At 38.6% G+C, this 7,950-nt stretch overlaps 1 long non-coding RNA gene across 1 annotated transcript; it reads left to right on the forward strand.

Moving 5' to 3' along the window:
- The first annotated feature begins 307 nt into the window (after window positions 1–307).
- LOC139129486 (uncharacterized) lies at window positions 308–3,539 on the forward strand. The gene is made up of 3 exons (XR_011551595.1): window positions 308–1,426; window positions 2,054–2,132; window positions 2,754–3,539. It is a non-coding gene; the product is annotated as an uncharacterized lncRNA (long non-coding RNA).
- Window positions 3,540–7,950: the final 4,411 nt, after the last annotated feature.

Genomic DNA, 7,950 nt, shown 5'->3' on the forward strand with positions numbered 1-7,950 from the left:
TTTGATTGATATGAAAATTATCTATTGGGGGAGTTCGGTTCAGAGAACACAAAAACCAGACTTATATTAATGTTTTGAGTTGCCATGGTAACTATTTCCAGAACAATGTCATATCATCGCAAATTTCTGTGCCAGTTTGGTTTGGCTGCATTTATCTAGCTCGTCCCAAAGTGACGGACGCATCTTTCAACCTTTCATTTTGGTGAAAAACGCATTTATTGATTCGCCAAAGGCCTGTGGATTCGCTTATTTTTGCACAAGTGCTACAAGTGCTACATGGACATAGGAAAAACGTCAACTCACCCTACACACGCGATTGTGCACCACCTTTGATGAAGGTCGATTCCCTCCAAGGTTGTGCTGGCGTTCATGCTGAAGCTTAGACAAAGCTTTGATTCAAAAAATCCAAGTCAAAGGTTGTATTGCAATCTTGTACAAAGGTTAATGCCCAAAGTTTGAATGAGGTTATTTTCGAAGGTTAAATACAACTTCAGCCTTAGAACCTTCGTCAAATGTTCACAATGAACCTTTCGACAACCTTAGTTTTCCGAAAGGTTAGACAAAGGTTACTTTCACAAGGTTAAATACAGCTTCAGCCTTAGAACCTTAGTCAAATGTTTACAATGAACCTTTCGACAACCATAGTTTTCTGAAAGGTTGGACAAAGGTTACCTTCAGAAGGTTAAATAACGCTTCGCACCGGGAACATTTGTTGAAGATTTGATTTGAACCTTCAGATAGTTGTTTCTAATAGGTATGTCGCGTGAAGATTGTTTCCGAAGGTTATATGTTGGGTCAACTTCACTCCCTGGTCTTAGGGGTTTTTTTTTGCGTTATGTCGCCCCGGAAACAGACAAACCGCAGCTGAGTGGTCGTGCATGCTGTGCTGTTCGCATAAAATCGTGATCGTAACTTTGACACTGCACTGAGTGATTTTTCTGTCGTCAGCGCTGGTCATATACCATGTGAAAAGAGGGGTGTCCGTATTACAACTTGAGGGATAAGCAAAAAGGAAGCGACCGAGAAATGCGGAAACTACACTGAAAAGCGTGTTTTACAGGCGATTTCGCTTTTTGAGTAGAAAAATTGCTTCATCATAAAGTTCAATATCATATCATACATTATAATTCTAACGTTATTTTCACTTGCACTTGACCGAGAATCTTTCTCAAAAGTGGTTTCGGCAACATTACCTTCGTCCATCTTGAAATGAAAACGAGGTTATATACAAGAATTTGAATGTTGTTTTTCGTGCCCGTCCTGGTAATCCGGCTTTGACAAACGATCTGGCAAACATAGTGGACTTCACTATAAGCATGGAGGTAGGAAGAGACGGAGATCTGACTGCTGAACATTTTGCGATGGCTCCGAAGAGGATTTTATCAAAAGACCAGAATGTTTTCCCGGATCTTACACGATCTTCAAGGTAAGTTGCCACGCGCCACGTAACGTATGCAGACGACAAAATGTTTCAAAATTACCTTCTGTGAATACTTTAAAAAATAAAAATGAACGTTGTACCTGGCTAATCTTTAAACAAATGGAGTAATTTCGTGAAAAATATATGGAAAATATCATGACCAACAAAACTAAAGTATCAGCAGTGGGCTTATCGATGATAGTTTGACAAAATCGCACCACGACGCGATGGTCACCAGATCTGCAGAAGGACGCCTTTATCAAAGTGGTTTTGTCTCCCTGAATGTTCTGACACGATCGGTTACAGTCCCAGATTTTGTCACGGTCACTCCTGACCGCTGACTTAGCTGCAGTATAGTAGTGGCTCGAGGTTTAGCTTGGGTATTTGGATCGGATGGCAAAATTTGGTTTTACCGTCCGACCCAAATACCCATGCAAAACCAGCAGCTGCTCCTGACCGTGATTTTGTATACGCGTTGTCTTCATCAGGTTGTAGCGTCTCAATCTGACAGATGTTCCTATTTGCCAACATTGCATTTGCAGTGTCCCTAAGTGCTAATGTCTCAGTTTAAGTTTGCAACCAATTGGTGCAAAAGAGTAATTGACAGATTTTCTTTTTTCAATTTTTTTTCAGTGAAAGTTCTTGAGGGAGGCTGTTATGCCAAATGTTTTATTGGTAATTGGAAAAGAATGACTCTCCTCATAAACTGTCTGTAAGTATTGAATCCTCTCAGTATGTTATTTGCATTCACAGTAATATTTTTTTTGTATTTAATACATTTCATTAGGTTTTCTCAAAAGTGTACAAGGTAATATTAATGTACCAAGGTGTACTTATAAATGTTTTTTATCAAATTCTCAACTTGATCAAAGTATGCATTGATTTTCCACTTATGACCAGTGATCTAGTAAATATATAAATTTCCACTCATGAATCAGAAAGGTCTGCCTTCCATAAACATTAAAAGAAAAAAAAATACAAGAACCAGTCAATTTATCTTGAACAGATCTTGAGAAATGTATGGCTAGAGGGTGAAGTTAACATTTTGAAAAGTTTTTGTTATTTTTTTTTCCTCTCCTCATCAATGCAGTCAATATGTCAGGATTCCAAATCACGTTGTTCACATAGTGTGTGGCATGTCAGTAAATGAATTCATGTTCAGGTGTAAATTCAATTGTCAAACAATAACAATCACTGAAACACAAACTCCAAAATCTGTATTGACAAAGTGCAGACAGAATTTAAATTTGGTTTTCCATAACAATGTATGTGATGCAATGTAAAAATACTGGCAAATTGTCATTAATAGAATTACTTTGCTTGTCTTTTGTAGATCACTTATCTGGATAACAAGCCAGTGAAGGAAAATCACTGCCATGTACAGCCTGGAAAGGCTTTTGCAACCACATGTCTGCCATGCTGTATCAAATTACACACTACAAAACCATTGGGATCAGAACTGTTCCAGAGATTTAGAGCAACACATTTGTACCACAGTGATGGCATATACCACCCCGGATCCACAGCTTTAAAGCCTGAGACGACTCCTGCAAAAAGTTTGTGAAACCAAAGTGTAGCTGTCGTGAAGCATGTGTGAAAAGTACACTTTTAACAATCCCATGAACACTGAATTTCCTGATTTTCACTTTATGACACATTTGCAGGAGAGTTTATTGCAACATCACAAGTTTGTACAATTACTCCTAGTGCTTCCAGACAACCTTGAGAACCTAGCTGCCTCTCATTGAAACAGCTCTTGGTAATTTTGTAGTTGGTAGTTGTCTCTAACCCTAGAAATTAAATGTGCCCAAAACAGAAAATGCTCCTATCTTAAATTTGAGCGGGGAATATACAGACTGAGAAAATCTCATTCTCAGGAAAATTTAGTGATTTCAGCTAAACAGTAGACTTGCTGACACTTATTGCCAATATTTATCAAATGACATGTAATTCTGTACCTATACTACAGACAGTGAAAGTATAATTAACATTGCATTGTAATTGGAGATATAGGTAATTAATTATCAAAACAGTGTAGTATGTTGTGTCATTTAATATGCTGCCTTTTGTTGTTCAAGTTGATTTAAAGGAATTTATTAAAATATGTTTTCACTAAAAATATGTTGTGTACATGATCATATACAAGGGCTTAGAATCACTTGAAAAGACAATGATTAATTGGTGTGACAAAAAGGCAATTTGATGTAACGGGCTGGTATGGCTCTGTAACTTTCAATGATTTTTCACTATTTTTGTCCTTAAGGTCAACTGCAATTTCCTTTTTCTACTCCCTAAGCCATGTTGAGTTACACAGTGTCAAATTTGTAAATTCAACCTGTACATTGACAGACTGCGATATTAGTGTTTACAAATTAAGTGAACACTGGTCTGGATAAGGGTTAAAATGCAAACAATAACTGTGAGTTTACAATTCATGTATTGACCCTGTGTTGACGAGCTAAGTAATTGTTTCAATATGCTTCCAGGAGTTACACAAGAACTTATAACTGACATTCAAAACAAAAAAAAGTTAAAAAATCATCAACTGGTCCTTGTGATTCTTGAACAAAGCAAAATGTAAAACACACATTGGCAAACACAGTTAACAGAAGACCAGTTGAAGAAGACTTATTGAGTATTTCAGAAGGAAAGAAAAGAGAAAGAAAAATAAAACTTTGGGAAAATATACTTAAAAGCAATAAGTTACATTTCATAATACTTACCTGAGATAAATTACAACAGATGTAACCTTTACTTTTGATGATTTTTACAGTAATTTTATTCTGCCGTACAATTAGATTTTCTAGTTCTTCCATATACAGCATGAATTGCCAAAATGAATGACTGAAATTAAATTTCTGAACAGAACTTGTATAAATGTATTGCGCTTTGCTATTGTTGAGGATTGAATTTCACTCTATTGTCAACGATATTGTAAGCTATCTACACTGTACCTGTAGGTTATGTTGAAAAGCCAAGCACTGGGCATTTCATCATGATGTATCATCTACAGAACAAGAAAGTGCAACTGTAACAAGTTAGTACAAAATTACTTTAAAAATCATCAAAAGTTACCACTACTGTACCTCAAAAGGAATAAACCTTCAGATAATATTGGCAGCACAAAGCTTTGAGAAGGGTTGCATATGACATCATTGGTCAAAGGTCAGAAGGTCAATGATTCATTGAAGGTTGGAAGGTCGAAGCTTCAACAATGGTTGATACGCTGAAGCTTCGAACAAGATCAGGAAATCAGAGCTGCAGTAAAGGTAGGTAGTTTGAAGATTTAACAAAGGTCAGAAAGAGGAAGCTTCGAAAGAGGTTGGAATGTTTAAGCTTCGACAAAGGTCAGAAAAAGGAAGCTTCGAAAGAGGTTGGTATGTTGAAGCTTCGACAAAGGTCAGGAGGTCAAAGATTCAGCAAAGCTGGTCAGCAAAGCTTTCCCTAAGGTTGGTTCATCAAAGCTTCAACAAATAGGCAAACCTTGGCTGAAGGTTAAAATCACGAATCTTCAATAATCTTGGTACGCAAATTGGTATTCGAAGCTTGGGCGTGAAGCTTCGTCTGAGCTTTGAACAAGCTTTGCCAAAGGTGTTGCACAATCGCGTGTGTAGCCTCTCGATTGTTGAATACAACCACAGTCCATGATGAGAGTTCTCGAATCAAAAACTGTAGCCGTGCTCGAATACAAATATCTTCTCATTAAATTACGTCATTCTTGATATACAAGAGTTAGCATTCCAAAGTCTGTCACCCTGTTTTTTCAAAGTTTGGAGAAGAGCGGCATTTCCATCTGAATGATTGAACGACGTGACACGCAAAATTCCATCGCATATGTTCCGGCAATATGTACAGTAGAAATACGCTGCAGTTAGTAAGCTTATAAGCTTGTACTCCACAAAATGGCCACAGGCGGCGTGAACTTTCTGAAAGGATTTCCTAAACGTCCTACTTGGTACCTTAGACACTCACATGTGATATCCTGAAAAGTATTCTCTGCAGTAATTCCAATTTCTGTCAACATTCCATCATTTTTAAAGGTCAACGACACAATAGCGCGAGATCGGAGATGTTCTACTGTCACTCGCACGCACTCTCGATTGTGCATGCTCTTGGATTCGCATCGCGTCTCTGAAGGGCGCGCGCGTGTTCCAACAGAGAAGAACGCGAATCGCATCAGGCAGGGTCTCTGCCAGACTACACACACCTCTTTTTCAGAATTCCCACACAGCTTTAATGAACTGTTATTAGATTTCTATATAATACTTATAGCCCCTAAACTTGTAATAATAATAATAATAATAATAATAATTATAATAATAATAATAATAATAATAATGCAATGGGTAGTTCTTTCTGAGTAGAATATATCTTTCGGGATGTTTTTACTTTTATTTGGGCTCGTCGAGTATTTCAACTTACATAACTCCCGTATCCATTTACAATTTTGTTTTGCAATGCACGGGGTGAGTGAGTGCAGGGGCACCCCTCCCCCCCCCGCCCGGTCATTTGTATGGCATCGTGAACTGTAAAAAAAATACTGCCGGATTTTAGAGAAGGGGGATCCGCCCCCTGGATATAAAATGGTCCATCCTTATCTGGTGCGTGCGGTTATCATAATAATCGGGCACTGGCACTGATATTCACCTTGGTATTTCATTCAAAAAATCTTGATTTAGCGGTCTGCAGTCGCCTCAATATCACTGCCGGAAAATTGAACTCGGAAATGTCGTCACCAAGGATTACATCCGCAATTTGGTTAAAGAAGGGCCTTCTTAAGGTAAAATCGTAACAAAATGTAACATTATATTTCGCTAGCTCCCTAACTTTCCAGTAAATGAACATACTATTGGTAGAACAGTGGAGCACTGTTCGTGATTCCATTTTCGAATATCGAATAACGAAATTAAGAATCAACACCCAAATCCAAACTTAGAGATTCACTCAACATTTTAGGAAATGAATTCATTATGATGTTTTTTTTATTCAAAACAGCGTCAAATAGCGAATTCGTTGGTCTGGAAAAGGATACGAATTTCACTTGGCCGCCGTTAGTCACGGAATGGCCCCACATAATATATCATTGATGTCTGATGGTTATTGTGAAGTATTTTACATAGAATGGATTTGATTATTGGTCCAAGGCGAGTTTTTAATATCATATTACCGGCGAGATATCCGAATTTCCGGTGACCATACACCACTGCACTTCGGTTACCTATAAGGCAATGTGTTAACGTGGTTGATGTATGAGTTCTGAGTGATTAATGAAAGGGTTGGTAATTCTCTCTCTAATGCAAATTTAATATGTAAAGGTGAACACTAACTAAAAGTACTAGTGTTATCTTCATTTCATGAAAAGTACAGCCTCTGAATTGAGGCCGCCTTGACATTTAGAGGTTATTACCCAATATCGCCTGTTCCTGTGTCGTATCAGCATGAGTGTCATTTGTGCTGCGTCAGACACGAGACGAAGTCGAGTGTCTGACGCAGCACAAATGACACTCATGCTGATACGACACAGGGAACAGGCGATATTGGGTAATAACCGATTTATCATATACCCATGCCCATAATTTTAGGGAATTTTTACTAATAGAACGAAAAACCTTAAATTTTGAGGCTTTACTTTATTACGCCTTGCGCATAAATATCAGAATGTTTATGTGAACTGGCTTCATTCATAAAGTATACGACGAAGATGTCAACATCACGCGCGACATCGCTGCAAGTCGTCCATATATCTCATCTCAATGAAACCCAAGAAGAAAGACACCGAGATACAAAAATCGTCATACAGAAGGAACATTTTAAGGTGCAATATGCTATTACAACTGTAACCGATCAAAAACTGCTGCAGGTTTAAATCTATCCTGATTTCGGTCGTCGTACGGCACGGAACTCGCGCGGAGAGGGGACGCCATTTTGTTAGTTTACCTTTAGAGTTGCCATGTCAACAGTCGTCGCGCGCGCGACATCGCTGTCACGCCACGCGCTCACTACCTGTTCGATGGAGACCGTGCACAGTGCCGGCGCCGTGCGAACGGCAGAATGTTTGCTAGAACTTGACAAAAAAATACCATGGGAAAACATTTCAAGACTCAACGTGATATTTCCGTATTTTGCAACCAGAAATACCCGTGTTCCTCGAAGCCCTTCAAGTTTTTACGTCGGCGACATCGCTTCGCAGGCGGGGAGCGGCGGCCATTTTGTTGTTTACGTTGTTTACCAACAAACTGCTAATGTAGTTCGGGAAAACTCTAAAACTGATGACGTTCATCGTGCATATCTCGACGTTTACCGTGAAATATCACGGCTGATATTTTACGTTGAACGTCACTAGGATGTAGCAATATGGGCATGGGTATATGATAATAATTGTTGTTGACTGTGAGTGACTGTGATGCAATCACCAACTTCCTATAACAAAGGTTCTCTAAAATGTTTTCGACCAACACAGCCACCTCGAGATGTATACATTGGGCATTATGTCGGTATATTGAGCTCGTACTATTTCCCAGCTTAGAACG

This window comes from Ptychodera flava, chromosome 3 (genome assembly GCF_041260155.1).
Source record: "Ptychodera flava strain L36383 chromosome 3, AS_Pfla_20210202, whole genome shotgun sequence".
NCBI classification, from domain to species: Eukaryota; Metazoa; Hemichordata; class Enteropneusta; family Ptychoderidae; genus Ptychodera; species Ptychodera flava.